At 45.6% G+C, this 17,721-nt stretch overlaps 1 pseudogene; it reads right to left on the reverse strand.

The window, feature by feature from the left end:
• Nucleotides 1-8,543: 8,543 nt before the first annotated feature.
• LOC136610210 (nodal homolog 2-A-like) lies at nt 8,544-11,307 on the reverse strand (annotated as a pseudogene).
• Nucleotides 11,308-17,721: the final 6,414 nt, after the last annotated feature.

Genomic DNA, 17,721 nt, shown 5'->3' on the forward strand with positions numbered 1-17,721 from the left:
GGTGCAAACCGGAGGCGGTGAATGGGCATCGTCCCACCTTGTGGGGTGCTTGGCCATCATATGCCTGCGCATGCTGGTGGTGGTGCCTCCCCAGCTGATCTTGGCGCGACAAAGGTTGCACACCACTGTTCGTCGGTCGTCAGGCGTCTCTGTGAAAAACTGCCACACCGTAGAGCACCTTGACCTCTGCAGGGTGGCATGGCGCGAGGGGGCGCTTTGGGAACCAGTTGGTGGATTATTCGGTCTGGCCCTGCCTCTACCCCTGGCCACCGCACTGGCTCGGCCTGTGCCCACACCCTGACTTGGGCCTCCGCGTCCTCGCCCGCGTCCACGTCCTCTAGGCCTACCCCTACCCCTCAGCATGGTGTATTACCAGTAGTGCAGAAACAGAACGCTGTAATTAAATGTGCCGCTTATTGGCCTGTGGTTGGAGGCTGACTTCGTTTACAGAACGCCAGGAAATAATTTGGCGCACGCCTGCTGTAACACTTAGCTGGCTGCGTATTTATTTGTAGAACTACTACCCCCAGCACACACGGACCCAGAACACTGAGCACAGTGACAGGCAGGCCAAATAGATTTTTTGCCCAATATTTTTTTGAAAAGGACCACTGCGTATATTCAATCTATAACATATGTCTTCTGGCCCTGCCTACACAATTCTGTCCCTGGAGTATTACTGCAGGGCGCAATGCTCTGCACGGCCGATATACCAAAAAAAAAAAAAATGTGCAACACTGCAAAAAGCAGCCTCCACACTACTGCACACGGTTAGATGTGGCCCTAAGAAGGACCGTTGGGGTTCTTGAAGCCTACACTAACTCCTAACACTCTCCCTATAGCAGCTCCAACACAATAGCACTTTCCCTCAGCTAACTCACAACGCATCTGTGGCGAGCCGCGGGAGGGGCCGATTTATATACTCGGGTGACACCTGACCTCGCCAGCCACTCACTGCAGGGGGGTGGTATAGGGCTTGAACGTCGCAGGGGGAAGTTATAATGCCTTCCCTGTCTTTCAATTGGCCAGAAAAGCGCGCTAACGTCTCAGAGATGAAAGTGAAAGTAACCCGAACATCGAGTGGTACTCGTTAAGAGTAACGAGCATCCCGAACACGCTAATACTCGAACGGGTATCAAGCTCGGACGAGTACGTTCGCTCATCTCTAGTTGTAACCCTTCAACTCCTTTCTCTCTGATGATATTTGCTAATGGACATTGTTTCTGTCTTCCCCATGTAATTGTCGTATTTAAGCCATTTAATGCAGCAGCAGTGATTCCCCTTTTGGGTTTATAACCCCCTTTTTACTGTATATGCCAGTCTTTGGTCTGTGAGCTGTACATGCACGATCCATTAGTGCAGTCAGCCAAATGTGAAATACATGAGCCCTGGTATTAATCTATGGTGGGAGGTGAAGGGACCTCCTGCCCGTCTGTAGGTGTGGCTTCTGCTGCTGCACATGTGCTTTAGGTTCGTTTGAGCCCGGCAACATCCTATTATCACCATGGTGAGCTATGGGCGACCAGTATCATGTGGCTGCCAGTCTGCGCATACGCGGGTTCGGACTTTCTATTGTACAATTTGAAAGGGGCAGAGGAATGTCGGCAAGGTAACTTGGCTCTGATTGGAGCATTATGGGCGGGCCTCTGTAGCCAGTGGGCGGAGCAGATGCTATTTAAACACAGGTGACACTGCTACTTACCAGCTCTGCCAGAAATGAAGTTGTCTTGCTCCTGAGAGGTTGTGTGTGTGCATGTGCTGCTTCTACAGCCCCCAGTCAAGGCTGTTAGGAATGTCTGAATGCCATCCTGATGAGCTAGCGAGTCCATTATCACAGCTTAACATGTTGAGGGAGTTTAGACAGTCAAACTGGACGAGAGGCGGCCTTATGTAATTCATCTCCAACATTTAGTTGTAACAATATGTGACACGGCTCAATAAATCAGCAGCCACATGAGAACAACAAGCAGGCACATTGGGGGCTGTTCATCTGCTCAATTTGAAGGGAGATCTGCAATCACCAATGCAGACTTCACTAATGATTGATTGCACTATGGTCAGAGCATATCTGAGCTAGGAGTGGGATGAAAGAAACAAGGAGCAGTGGGCAATAACCACCAGATTATCGTATAGCTGTGCGTATTATAGTATCTAATAAAGCATCAGTAACCACAGCTCCTTTTGTCTTGGAGCACGTGATATATTACCCTACATTGTCTCCTATTTGGAAGTGGGGAAAACATGGAAGATAAATAGGGCTATATTCATAGTAGTTATCTCCAATGGGAGTAATTAACGCTCCCTCGCCCATTTTTCTGCTCCATTTTCAACATTTTTATCATTAAAAGTAGAGCACTAATCTTAAATGAGATTGAGATGGTGCGTGAGCAACTGTGCGTTTTCATCGTGGTGCACAGTGTGCTGTATCAGTAAATGTGTCCATTATAGCACTCCAGCATGATATCTATGTAATAAAGCATCTGTTATTAATGGACATTTTGCCATAGGTTTGCAAATCCTGACACAGCGACTTACATCAGAGTGTCCGTACTTATATTATGGAGCATAAAGCCATAAAACCAGATCCACTAGTTGGTCCTGTTGCTCTAATAATTATCTAGATTGATGTTAGTGTTTTAGGCCGCCTGCAGATGGGCGGAAATTCCAAACAGAACGCAATCCTATGCAGATGGCTGCGATTTGGCCGCGCGAAATATCGCACGGCAAACAAATCGCGGCATGCTGTACTTCTGTGCGGGGCTCGCAGAGCTCCGCACAGAAATGTCACTCACCCGCCGCCGGCTCCGGTGTGCGCCTGCGCGCAAGCCGGCACATCAAACAGCCGGAGCCAGCGGGCGCGGGTGAATACGCATGGTCTCTGCAGCCGCTTGGGTCGGGTCCCGCGGCGAGAATCCTCGCTGCCGGATCCGACCCGCCTGTCTGCTGGCGGCCTTAGGTAGGAGTCTAGAGATGAGCAAGCACCAAAATGCTCGGGTGCTTGTTACTCGGGATGAAATTATCGCGATGCTCGAGGGTTCGTTTCGAGTAACGAACCCCATTGAAGTCAATGGGCGACCCGAGCATTTTTGTATTTCGCCGATGCTCGCTAAGGTTTCCATTTGTGAAAATCGGGGCAATTCAAGAAAGTGATGGGAACGACACAGCAACGGATAGGGCAGGCGAGGGGCTACATGTTGGGCTGCATCTCAAGTTCCCAGGTCCCACTATTAAGCCACAATAGCGGCAAGAGTGGGCCCCCCCCCCCCAACAACTTTTACTTCTGAAAAGCCCTCATTAGCAATGCATACCTTAGCTAAGCACCACACTACCTCCAACAAAGCACAATCACTGCCTGCACGACACTCCGCTGCCACTTCTCCTGGGTTACATGCTGCCCAACCCCCCCCCCCTGCACGACCCAGTGTCCACAGCGCACACCAAATTGTCCCTGCGCAGCCTTCAGCTGCCCTCATGCCACGCCACACTCATGTCTATTTATAAGTGCGTCTGCCATGAGGAGGAACCGCAGGCACACACTGCAGAGGGTTGGCACGGCTAGACAACGACCCTCTTTAAAAGGGGCGGGGCGATAGCCCACAATGCTGTACGGAAGCAATGAGAAATATAATCCTGTGCCACCGCCATCAGGAGCTGCACACGTGGGCATAGCAATGGGGAACCTATGTGCCACACATTATTCATTCTGTCAAGGTGTCTGCATGCCCCAGTCAGACCACGTTTTTTTATAAATAGTCACAGGCAGGTACAACTCCGCAATGGGAATTCCGTGTGCACCCACAGCATCGGTGGCTCCCTGGAACCCACCGGCTGTACATTAATGTATCCCATTGCAGTGCCCATCACAGCTGAGGTAACGTCCGATTAAATGCAGGTGGGCTTCGGCCCACACTGCATGCCCCAACCTGACCGGGCTTTTTAATTCATAGGCACAGGCAGGTACAACTCCCTATTGTGAAGTCCCTGTGGACCGACAGCATGGGTGGGTGCCAGGAAGCCACCGGCGGCACATAAATATATCCCATAGCATTGCCCATCACAGCTGAGGTAATGTCATGTTAAATGCAGGTGGGCTTCGGCCCACACTGCATGCCCCAGTCAGACTGGGTTTCTTTAGAAGTGGACACATGTAGTTACAACTCCGTGTGGACCGACAGCATGGGTGGCTCCCTGGAACCCACCGGCGGTACATAAATATATCCCATTGCAGTGCCCAGCACAGCTGATGTAACGTCAGCTGTAATGCAGGTGGGCAAAAAATTAATTTGATTACACTGTAGGCGAGGGCCCCAAAAAATTGGTGTACCAACAGTACTAATGTACCTCAGAAAAATTGCCCATGCCCAACCAATAGGGCAGGTGAAACCCATTAATCGCTTTAGTTAATGTGGTTTAATTTGTAACTGGAGGCAGCCCAGTTAAAATAAAAATTGGTTGAGGTGAAAGTGTCAACGTTTTAATGAGCATTGAAATGTATAAAAATTGTTTACAAAAATTATATGACTGAGCCTTGTGGGCCTAAGAAAAATTGCCCGTTCGGCGTGATTATGTGAGGTTTCAGGAGGAGGAGCAGGAGGAATATTATACACAGATTGATGAAGCTAAAAGGTCCCCGTTTTTGATGGTGATAGAGAACAATGCTTCCATCCACGGGTGCAGCCTACGTATTGCTTAGGTATCGCTGCTGTCCGCTGGTGAAGAAGAGAAGTCTGGGGAAATCCAGGCTTTGTTCATCTTGATGAGTGTAAGCCTGTCGGCACTGTCGGTTGACAGGCGGGTACGCTTATCCATTCCCCCAGCCGCACTAAACACCCTCTCTGACAAGACGCTAGCCGCAGGACAAGCAAGCACCTCCAGGGCATACAGCGCGAGTTCAGGCCACGTGTCCAGCTTCGACACCCAGTAGTTGTAGGGGGCAGAGCCGTCACCGAGGACGGTCGTGCGATCGGCTACGTACTCCCTCACCATCCTTTTACAGTGCTTCCGCCAACTCAGCCTTGACTGGGGAGCCATAAAGCTGGCAAAGGCCTTGGAGAATGTTCCCCTGCTGCGCTGTACATGCTGCCTGATCTCTGCGCCTCCCCTGCTACCTGGCCGTTGGAACTGCGCCTTCTGCCACTAGCGCTGTCGGATGGGAAGTTTACCATCAGTTTGTCCACTAGCGCCCTGTGGTATAGCATCATTCTCGAACCCCTTTCCTCTTCGGGAATGAGAGTGGAAAGGTTCTCCTTATACCGTGGGTTGAGCAGTGTGTACACCCAGTAATCCGTAGTGGCCAGAATGCGTGTAACGCGAGGGTCACGAGAAAGGCATCCTAACATGAAGTCAGCCATGTGTGCCAGGGTACCTGTACGCAACACATGGCTGTCCTCACTAGGAAGATCACTTTCAGGATCCTCCTCCTCCTCCGGCCATACACGCTGAAAGGATGACAGACAAGCAGCATGTGTACCCTCAGCAGTGGGCCAAGCTGTCTCTTCCCCCTCCTCCTCATGCTCCTCCCCCTCCTCCTCCTCAACGCGCTGAGATATAGACATGAGGGTGCTCTGACTATCCAGCGACATACTGTCTTCCCACGCCTCTGTTTCCGAGTGCAAAGCGTCTGCCTTTATGCTTTGCAGGGAACTTCTCAAGAGGCATAGCAGAGGAATGGTGACGCTAATGATTGCAGCATCCCCGCTCAGCATCTGGGTAGACTCCTTAAAGTTTCCAAGGACCTGGCAGATGTCTGCCAACCAGGCCCACTCTTCTGTAAAGAATTGAGGAGGCTGACTCCCACTGCGCCGCCCATGTTGGAGTTGGTATTCCACTATAGCTCTACGCTGCTCATAGAGCCTGGCCAACATGTGGAGCGTAGAGTTCCACCGTGTGGGCACGTCACACAGCAGTCGGTGCACTGGCAGATTACACCGATGTTGCAGGGTCCGCAGGGTGGCAGTGTCCGTCTTGGAGTTGCGGAAATGTGCGCTGACCCGGCGCACCTTTCCGAGCAGGTATGACAAGTGTGGGTAGCTTTTCAGAAAGTGCTGAACCACTAAATTAAAGACATGGGCCAGGCATGGCACGTGCGTGAGGCTGCCGAGCTGCAAAGCCGCCACCAGGTTACGGCCGTTGTCACACACGACCATGCCCGGTTGGAGGCTCAGCGGCGCAAGCCAGCGGTCGGTCTGCTCTGTCAGACCCTGCAGCAGTTCGTGGGCCGTGTGCCTCTTCTCTCCTAAGCTGAGTAGTTTCAGCACGGCCTGCTGACGCTTGCCCACCGCTGTGCTGCCACGCCGCGCGACACCGACTGCTAGCGACGTGCTGCTGCTGCTGACACATCTTGATTGCGAGACAGAGGTTGCGTAGGAGGAGGAGGAGGATGGTGGTTTAGTGGAGGAAGCATACACCGCCGCAGATACCAGCACCGAGCTGGGGCCCGCAATTCTGGGGGTGGGTATGACGTGAGCGGTCCCAGGCTCTGACTCGGTCCCAGCCTCCACTAAATTCACCCAATGTGCCGTCAGGGAGATATAGTGGCCCTGCCCGCCTGTGCTTGTCCACGTGTCCGTTGTTAAGTGGACCTTGGCAGTAACCGCGTTGGTGAGTGCGCGTACAATGTTGCAGGAGACGTGGTCGTGCAGGGCTGGGACGGCACATCGGGAAAAGTAGTGCCGACTGGGAACCGAGTAGCGCGGGGCCGCCATCATGCTTTTGAAAGCCTCCGTTTCCACAAGCCTATACGGCAGCATCTCCAGGCTGATCAATTTGGCAATGTGCACGTTTAACGCTTGAGCATGCGGGTGCGTGGCGGCGTACTTGCGCTTGCGCTCAAACAGTGGCGCTAGCGACGTCTGGACGCTGCGCTGAGAGACATTGCTGGATGGGGCCGAGGACAGCGGAGGTGAGGGTGTGGGTGCAGGCCAGGAGACGGTAGTGCCTGTGTCCTCAGAGGGGGGTTGGATCTCAGTGGCAGGTTGGGGCACAGGGGGAGAGGCAGTGGTGCAAACCGGAGGTGGTGAACGGCCTTCGTCCCACCTTGTGGGGTGCTTGGCCATCATATGCCTGCGCATGCTGGGGGTGGTGGCTCCCCAGTTGATCTTGGCGTGACAAAGGTTGCACACCACTGTTCGTCGGTCGTCAGGCGTCTGTGAAAAACTGCCACACCGTAGAGCACCTTGACCTCTGCAGGGTGGCATGGCGCGAGGGGGCGCTTTGGGAAACAGTTGGTGGATTATTCGGTCTGGCCCTGCCTCTACCCCTGGCCACCGCACTGGCTCGGCCTGTGCCCACACCCTGACTTGGGCCTCCGCGTCCTCGCCCGCGTCCTCTAGGCCTACCCCTACCCCTCAGCATGGTGTATTACCAGTAGTGCAGAAACAGAACGCTTTAATTAAATGTGCCGCTTATTGGCCTGTGGTTGGAGGCTGACTTCGCTTACGGAACGCACAGCAGAGCCAGGAAATAATTTTGCGCAAGCCTGCTGTAACACTTAGCTGGCTGCGTATGAATTAGGAGGACAACTACCCCCAGCACAGACCCAGTACACTGAGGACAGTGACAGGCAGCCCAAATATATTTTTTTTCCAAAATGTTTTTGGAAAGGCCCACTGCCTATATTCAATAAATATGTCTTCTGTCCCTGCCTCACTACCACTACTGGCCCTGGAGTATGTATAATTACTGCAGGGCACAATGCTCTGCACGGCCGATATACAAAAAAAAAAAAAAGTGCAACACTGCAAAAAGCAGCCTCCACACTACTGCACACGGTTAGATGTGGCCCTAAGAAGGACCGTTGGGGTTCTTGAAGCCTAAAATACCCCTAACACTCTCCCTATAGCAGCTCCGGCACCAGCAGCACTGTCCCTGATCTCTGTCAGAACGCATCTGAGGCGAGCCGCGGGAGGGGCCAATTTATCTACTCGGGTGACACCTGATCTCGCCAGCCACTCACTGCAGGGGGGTGGTATAGGGCTTAAATGTCGCAGGGGGAAGTTGTAATGCCTTCCCTGTCTTTCTATTGGCCAGAAAAGCGCGCTAACGTCTCAGAGATGAAAGTGAAAGTAACTCGAACATCGCGTGGTACTCGTCACGAGTAACGAGCATCTCGAACACCCTAATACTCGAACGAGTATCAAGCTCGGACGAGTACGTTCGCTCATCTCTATAGGAGTCTCCTGATTTTATATAAAAATTCAATGTTATATTTTAATGGTTCCCACCAGTGAAATAAAGGGGCATGCATCTGTCGCTGTGACTTCTGTACCCCTCAACTCAGAATTACCAAATAGGTAATGAAAAATTCAAAAGCCCCTCTAAGTATAAATCACACATGGACCGAAATAGTTTGGGTCTGTTGTATGTTATTAGTGTCTGTATAATGCCTTTTATGTACAAGAACTATAAACTCATGCTAAAAATATATAGAAACAAGTAATAAGCAAAATAATATCGGCAGTATAAGTTATTGACTATATATCTTTATATAAATATCTTATATTATTTACATAGACGGGCAAATTCAACTAAATGTCAGGAATCCCTCAGCTACATCCGCAGTCCTCTACAACCATTTCCTGTGGTGCTTCAGTGTGATTTTTCCATCTTCACTTAAGAGCATGGAAAGTGCGCTCATCTTCACGGGGACGCGGGAAAGGCACTCGACTTTCAGTATCATACAACTTGACCAAACTCTGAAAACACGAGCGATATATTAGAATGAGGTTGGTGGCATTTTATGATCTATCAATGTGCAGGTCTTCTATCACAAATCTATCATAACACCTATTGACTTATAACGGGTCCCTTAGTGTCTAAAGAGGTTTTTACCAAACTTAACAGCAAAGATGGCCTCACGGGCTGCATTATTCTTGCCTGTTAAAAGTGGTGGGAATCCCAATAAATCCTCCAATGACGTCTCCTAACCCATCTGTAAGCAGAGCCTACGTAACACAAGCTATGACAGATCAGCTATAAGTATTTTGCTGTTATAATTTACTTATGTCTCTTAAAAGACTTTTACCTTTGACATTTATGGCATGTCCACTTATGAGAGCTGGTATGACTTGATTGCTATTCTATCTGTTGAGGTTGCTGTGCATCGTTTTCTAGGCTGTTTTCATAATTCACTTATACTTCAGTGGTGTCATTAATCTGAGAAATAAGGTTCCTGAAAGTCCTCACATGAATGGAGTGGAGGTCATGTATGCGAGCTGTCACTCCTTTCATTTCAACAGGAAAACCAAAGATTGTCCATTTTAAGCACAATTTTTGGTACTTTCGTTACACTGAATAGAGTAGTAGTGTGAATGCTTGGATGCTAGTCCATTCGTGTGGTGACCCTTGTGGCCCATTCTCTTGGGATTGGTGAGAGTCCTACAGTTAGAGCTTCACTAATCATATAGTTATTTGCTATTCTGAGGATAGGGGATAACTTTCTAACTTGGCACAACCCTTTTAACTAGATACATATGTAGTTTAACTCACTTTATAACTATTTTTTTATAAAAGCATCCTTGGTTGGCTGAGAGCTTTTGGTGAGTGGAATTGGACATACTCCCTCACACCTATAAGCATTGTAACTTTTTGGGTAGACAATTGGTTGCTCCATTCAATCTTGTCAAACTTCACCCACATGTCTACTCTTCTACAGAAAGGTCTACCCACTACCATGGTTCTGAGTTGCATGCTGTTCACTATCAAGTGGTATCTTAGGTGGTGGTTCCTCCTATGTCTTCCGTAACCCACTTCCTTTGGTTGTTCTTTTGGCCATGATGCACTTCGAGGACTGTACAGTCTGGATAAGGCTGGGAGAGCCAAAATGTCTCATTAGCTTCTCCCTGGCAAAAACAACAAGCATTGCTCTGTCTAATGGAAAATTTGGCTCGGTGAGAGGTTCTGCGTTGTGCTGTGGAATCTGATTTAGAATGTGTAGCTTTGCTGGATAGAAGGTCCTCTGCTGAAACGTAATCTACCATTAGCTCTGGCTCTCCCTGTTAAACCTTCCAAGGTTTATTCCTTTTGGCTGTAGGGTTAGCCTTGAAAGATTCAATGAAGAGCTTCTCTTGGCCTTCCTTGAAGTGGTAGATCTTGACTGTGATATGTCTCTTTCCAAAAGAAGGGAAGCAAACTCTTAGCTCTACCAACTTTACTTCTGCTCGAAATAGAAGACATATCAAAAGATATCATCCAGTGGTCTACTTCTTCAGTGCAACCTGGAGAATACACAAACCATTATTAGAATCTAGACCATCAACAGAGCAAAGTGTCCCCTAGAACTGTTTTGTTCTTATTTTTCACCTTTTCTCATAGGTCTTCTCAGCTACAGATCAGACAAAATAAAACCTGTTGGGCCAAATGTCACATCATGAGATGTGTATTCAGACATGTAGGGGTGTTTTTTTCTATCCTGGTACAAGACCTGAACCGAATACACAAAATGTAATGACATAATGTGTTTAGCTGCATCCTACAGCCTGCCAGACAGTCATCCATCACGAAAGAGCAGGAGAAAGCACAAGTAAACAGATGGAGGACTGGTCTGATAAGGTTCTTCAATCATATCTAATTATGTGAAAAGAATACCTTAACCTAAGTTTATCTCCATCATCTACTTCTGAACCTAATAGAAGGGAAAGTTATAAGTGTAACGATGAAATTATTGATATTTTAACCCTTTCAGGACCAAGGGTTATTAACACCTCAACGCTATATGACATAAGTTTACGTAATGGCAGCGTTGTACTTAACGTGACAGGACATAACCTTACGTCATATGGATAGCGTGGGATCAGAAGTGAGGCCGTGCCACCTAGCAGCGGGAGTCTGCTGTTACGAATAGCCGGCATCCTGCTGCAACAGTGAGGGTACATAAGAACAGCGACCCCCGCTGTTAACGCCCTGCGTGCCGCGATCTACGTTGATTGTGCCATATAAAGGGTTTACAGGCGGAGGGTGCTCCCTCTGTGATGTCTGTAATGCGTAGCAGTCTGTTGGTCTTGTCCAGTGTGATATGTTTGGAGGACTCTACTCTTTTGATGAGGCTAGGAGACCTGAAGATACTGTGAAGGGACTTGTCTTTTGTAATAAGATCAAAGTCTACTTCTTTGTTAGTATCTAGATTTCTTTCATATATTTAGACTTCATGAATCCTAGGCATATGCCTGCACTATTGCTTTACTCTTCACACCTAATGACCTCTGCGTCAAAAGCCAATAGCTTGTAAGGATATGTCAACCTAATGGCCCCCCACTGCTAAACTAAGGACACCACAGTGGGGATCGGGTCACCTGTCACAGATATGTCCATGCTAGCTTCATTTTGTTGCAATTTAGAAGAATTAAACCTTTTTATATAGTAAGCATTATTGTATTTTGGTATTCAAGGTAGGGATGTTTCTTTCTTGGTAGTCATGTTTTTCTATATAGTGTGTTTTATACCTGCCACTATACGATGGCATGTCAAGGGGTTTTACACATTTGTGTTCAAAATGGAAAATTAATCTTAACAATTTTACCTCCCAGTCTGGATGCAAAAACATCTTTTATTTTCTTTCAATACTAAAATCCTTGTCTTCACATCCAAAGTTGCTTTCATAGAACGTAATTGATAAACTATTCAGAAGGCTACAAATTCTAACATGCCAGACTTTTTGCTGTCCAGATTTCCAAATTGTTCTCCTATGAACAATATCAGTAAATGCTGTAAAGCATTTTTGCAGCCAACATCTTCTGTACGTTTGCAAATGCACATAAAAAGAAAAAGGAAATTTAGTCCCAAGGTTATCGCACGGCCGTCACAAAAAATGTGTTGGAAGATCAAATTAAATTTGTGAGTCCATACAGTATCTTTAAAAATGGATTTGATTCATTTTGGAAAAATGCTCCTCAAGTGTTCCATTTGCCTGCAGCGCCACCACAGGGCAGATGCACCATTGTATACTTCCCTTCTGCGGTCAATAGGAACAGAGTTAAAAGAAAAAAGGTTCCAGCGCTCTACTGGTTTAGTAAAAATGGAACAGAGGAATATCCTTTGCATGTACATTTAGGTAGAGTTTTGAGCTTAAACCCCCATAGATGTGCCTTAACTCAGTCACTGGTATAATGAAGTCCACGATTACAGGTTTTAGATTGGACGCTGTTTTATTATGTAAATATACATACTAAAGTAAAGGATGTGAAATGTGTTTTGAAGGTGATCTATTCTGTATAAAGCACAAAAGATGGAACCAAAATATTTAATTTATAGTGTACATGGCCTCCTTGTCTGTAAGCTGGTGAATGTAAAGGGAGTGATTATGCCATGCTTTGGCATGTGATTTCCCACTAATTAAGGCTTATATAAATGTTGGGGATGGTGACGCACATTTGCATTGCCTGAGCCCACAATTTTGCGTTTCATCAAACGGGCAAGTGGTTCCAAGCGTATCTAAAGGCTGGGGATGAGTCGCACACTTACATCGCCAGAGCACACATTTTTGCGTATCATTGGTGTTTATCAGCCAGCAGAAGTTATGAGGTACACTTCAGTGTTAGAATACAAAGATGAGAATGAAATAATACAAAGGTAGAAAAACCTAGAAAATCCAAGTTTTATTTACTTTAACACATCTATAATTAATTTTTAAAAAATTAGTTGCGTTCATAAGATTTCCCCTGAACCACTTCTATTTATCGCAGGTTGCTGAAACTGCACTTGTGTAATAATATAAGTCTCTATAGGTTACGAGCCAATTTGCAGCTCTGAACTGACAACGGTCGTTATTTTTTAGGTGCTAAAGTGGTGCGAGGTCTGATGGACAGTGGAATACAGAGCAGTCATCAAGTTCCTTTACTTGAATGGCCGCACAATAGGAGCTTTATAGGGCGGATTCTCCGTCATATGATGTAGTCAATTTAAATATGGGTCAGACTTTGGTGAAAACCGCTCCAATTGATGAACACACAAGTCACTGTAGAGAACCTTACTAAATGTATCAACTCAATCTAAAATATAACCTTTAACCCCTTAACGACCGCCCCATCGGGAAACTACGTCCTGCTGTTGCAGGACGTGTATGGAGGGAGGTAGCGGCGCTACCTCCCTCCATACAGCGCGGGCATCAGCTGTTTATTACAGCTGACACCCGCGGGCAATAGCCGCACTCGGCCATTCGGCCGATCGCGGCTATTAACCCTTTAAATGCCGCTGTCAATTCTGACAGCGGCGTTTAAATCCCCCGAATGTGTCATGGCAGCCTAATGAATGGCCCCAGGGCTGCCTTAGCAGACTGCCTATCAAGCCATCCACACAGGGTGGCTTCATAGACTGCCTGTAAAAAAGCAGTATGACGTAATGCTATAGCATTACGTCATACTACAGGAGCGATCAAAGCATCGCATGTTAAAGTCCCCCAGGGGGACTTCAAAGTAATGTAAAAAAAATAATCAAAGTTTTTTTAATTGTTAAAAAAAAAAAAAAAGTTATAAAAGTTTAAATCCACCCCCCTTTTGCCATATCCATTATTAAAAAATCAAAATCATAAAATAAAAATATGTATTTGATATCACCGCGTCCGTAAAAGTCCGAACTATCAAAGCAGTGCATTATTTTTCCTGCACGGTGAACGTCGTCTGAAAAAAAAAATAAAGAACGCCAGAAATACACTTTTTTAGTTACCCTGTCTCCCAGAAAAAGCGCAATAAAAAGTGATCAAAAAGTCGTATGTATTCCAAATTGATACTATCGGAAACTTCAGGACATCCCGCTAAAAATGAGCCCTTGCTCAACTACATCGACGAAAAAATAAAAAACGTATTGCGCGCACAAAATGACCGCAGAAAATAATTGAAAAAAATTAAATATCTTTAAAAAAAAAAGTACTACAGAAAAAAAAATACTATACAAGTTTGGTATCCTAGCAATCGTACTGACCCATAGAATAAAAATATCAGGTCGTTTTTGTTGCAATTTGTGTGCTGTAGAAACAGGACGCACCGAAAGATGGTGGAATGTCGTTTTTTTTCCATTTCTCTCCGCTAAGAATTTTTAAAAAGTTTTTCAGTAAATTATATGGTACAATAAATAGTGCCATTGAAAAAATACAACTCATGCCGCAAAAAACAAGCCCACATACAGCGACGTCGATGGATAAATAAAGGAGCTACGATTTTTTAAAAGGGAGTAGGAAAAAACAAAAATGGAAAAATGCAAAAAAGCTCCGTCACTAAGGGGTTAATAATAATATTTAAAATTTAGACACTAGTGAAGACCACAATACAAATATGTACATACAAACATAAAACAAACATACATAGGTTTGACTATACCAATGGTGACAATCCGAATGAGAGCTACTCGTTACGTTAGGATTATAATTTATAATTAAGTGCCAAAATGCTCAATGGAGTATAGAGTCCTCAGAAAGGCCACTTCTCCCTGCTATCTTACTCTATATCAAGTTCAACCCTTTACGTGGATGTACCAGGTAATGCAAGGAGATTAAAACATGTTATACCACTTGGTGTTTGTTCAGCATATAATTTTTGTTCTGTCATTAATTACCCCACCTGGGGTGCAGGGAAGGCCTGAGTTGGTTACAAGCCAACGCGAAGATGTTAGCCAGATAAAGATCACTAAGATTTTGTAATTGAGAGCGCACAATGTAGAACACTTAAAATGTACAGGGTAGGAAGAGAATAGGCCTCCTAGTCTTAATTTATATATATAAAGACGAAAGCCCTCACTGACGCACTCACTGACTGACTCACCAAAAGTTCTCCAACTTCCCGATGTAGTAAAAATATGAAATTTGGCACAAGCATAGATTATCTCCAAAATAGGAAAAGTAATTGGGTCCCAACTTGATTATTTAATTCTAGCGCAAAAGAATTGGCATCGAAATTTAACGTACATAATCTAAATCTCTCACTTCCCAATGTCATAGAAACTTAAAATTTGGCACGGGCATTGAATATGTCATAAATAGGAAAAGTTAATGGGTCCCAACTCAATTATTCAATACTAAGCACCAAAGAATTAGCGTCCAAATTTTATGTACAGAATGTAATTTTCTCACTTCCCAATGTCATAGAAACCTGAAATTTTGGCACAAGAATTGATTGTCATAAATAGGAAAAGCTAATGGGTTCCAACTCAATTATTCAATTCTATGCGCAAAAGAATTAGCGTCCAAATTTTACGTACATAATCTAAATCTCTCACTTCCCAAAGTCATAGAAACATGAAATTTGCCATAAGCATTGATTATGTCATAAATAGGAAAAGTTAATGGGTCCCAACTCAATTATTCAATTCAATGAGAATCTCTGTTCTAAATTTTGATAAATAGAACTGTTGCTAAAGGAATCACTGCTTCTGACAGTGATACCGTCGGGAATACCATTCAGAACTACAAACATTCAATCATGGGTTTGTCTATGCAATTCCCATGAACGGTCCCCTTGTAGTTGCACTCCTGACTGAAGAGCGACACAAATAAACATGTGTTAATATACACGGAGTATCAGAATCAATTCCAAGCTGTACCGTTGAACCCACTTATCCATTTCCATTTATTAATGGTGGGTCGACGTATTCTTCACAACTTGGAATTTGTGTTGTGTCTTTGTTGTGCCCAATTGTGTTTTTTTAAATAAATTTAATAAAATTTATTATTTTAACTAAGTCACGTCTGTGAATAGGGCTTTAAATATTTCTAGTTTGACTTGTGCTGCCCCCCACTGTGAATTTATTTACTCTAATACTAATGGCAGGTTTCCTCTCGCGGAACATTTGTACTACGGAGTGGTTATCTGAGGCAAACACTGTTTTCTCTGAGGAGGGTTATACTTCAAATTCGACTAACATTTCAATTCGAACTAACCAAAGTATACAGGGAATATGTAAGATGTTGGTGGGAAATACAAGGGCTATCTAAATATGAAGAACACAAGATAGTGCTAAGGGGCCTGAGGAGTCCTGTACTACCCCCGGTTCGTTGTCGCAATCCTGAGTTCCTCAAAAAGTGGGAGGTAGAAGCGACAGAATCATCGCTCAGGTTAATAAAGCTTCTGATTTGAGGAAGAAAAGAACACCCTTATAAAAGACCAGAAGCAACTGGAAGAGCTAATAGAAAAATCTAAAACACGCCTAGCAGACCCAGAATATACTTCCTTGGAAAAAAACTTACAGGAAAATATTGCCAAATATACCCAACATATAAAAGATAGGAAACATTCCCTGTTCATGCGAGATCTCGCTCATTTCCGGGAAAATCGAGCTTATTTTGGCGTAAACAGATATTCAGAAACAGAACCAAGTTCATCAGAGACGGAACAATCTGATAGCGAAGGAACAAAAACTGTATATATACCTAACCACCCCCGTTTTAATCGCGGACGTGGCAAAACACGTGGACGAGGTCGGGGCGAGCACGTTCCAATCAACAACATCTCCAAGATTTCCCCATCTCGCAGTATTTTTTGAGGGGACGCCGGGACCAACCGACGAACTACTGACAACATCAAACATGCTCGAGCCACCTCAGACAATTGGGAGTGTCATGTCATGTCAGATGACAAAATGCAAATTGTCAATTTATCAACACATACGCTCACCAATCATGAGATTGCGGTCCTGGAGAGGGGGCTGTCCTTTGTCCTGACGACCCGCTACCAGCCGTTCGTCTGGGCAAAGGACATCTCCCTCTTCGCGAGGAAATTACGCTGGAGGAAGCACTTTTCCCTTCAAGATCGTAAATTATCAAATGATCTTGGGGTAGCCATCTCTGACATTCCGGCAATCATAGACCTCCAGAGCCTAGAGGAGGAAATGACAAGGCCCGCAGCATGTGCTGATTGTAAACTCAAAAATAAATCCAACCCACCAGCTATCAATTGCCCAGAATTGGATCTTTTTGAGAAGCTCGTGTTAAGGGATCTCAATGAGATCAAACTGGAATATACGAAAGCTCCAAACATGACACGATCGGAGAAATCAGCACTAAGAACTCTGGAAAATAACAAAAACATCGTTATCAAACTGTCTGATAAAGGCGGAAATGTGGTTCTACTTGACAAAGATAAATACATACAAATGTGTATGGATCTCCTCAATGACAGAACCACGTACGCCATACTCAGAGAAGACCCAACAACTACCTTTCAAGCAGCACTCAATAAAATTCTATGTGCTGCAAAAGAATCGAAGTGTATCAGCGAATCTGAATTCAAATTTATGACACCAACCACCCCTAGAATAGCAACTTTCTATACCCTACCCAAAATACATAAAGGGACCAGCCCTTTAAAAGGACGTCCAATTGTGTCCGTTATCAACAACCTTACCCAAAACTCTAGCATTTATGTGGATCGTGTATTGAGACCATTTGTCTCTGCACTACCCTCATTCGCACAGGACACGATGGACGTCCTACGTCAACTTGAAGGGATTTCGGTAAGTCCCGACACGTGGTTGGCGAGCCTAGATGTCGAGGCTCTTTATAGCTCGATCCCTCACGAAGTAGGCCTACGAGCTATAGCGCATTTCCTGTCCCAACGAGGAATTCATCATCAGGCACAGAATGAATTCATACTGCAACTTCTGAATTTCATTCTATCACATAATTATTTTCTGTTTGACAGAAAATTTTTCCACCAGCTCAGGGGCACCGCGATGGGGATGTCATGTGCCCCTACTTACGCAAATTTGCTCCTGGGCTGGTGGGAAGAAAAATGCGTGTTC

The sequence above is a fragment of the Eleutherodactylus coqui genome, chromosome 2, assembly GCF_035609145.1.
Source record: "Eleutherodactylus coqui strain aEleCoq1 chromosome 2, aEleCoq1.hap1, whole genome shotgun sequence".
NCBI lineage: Eukaryota > Metazoa > Chordata > Amphibia > Anura > Eleutherodactylidae > Eleutherodactylus > Eleutherodactylus coqui.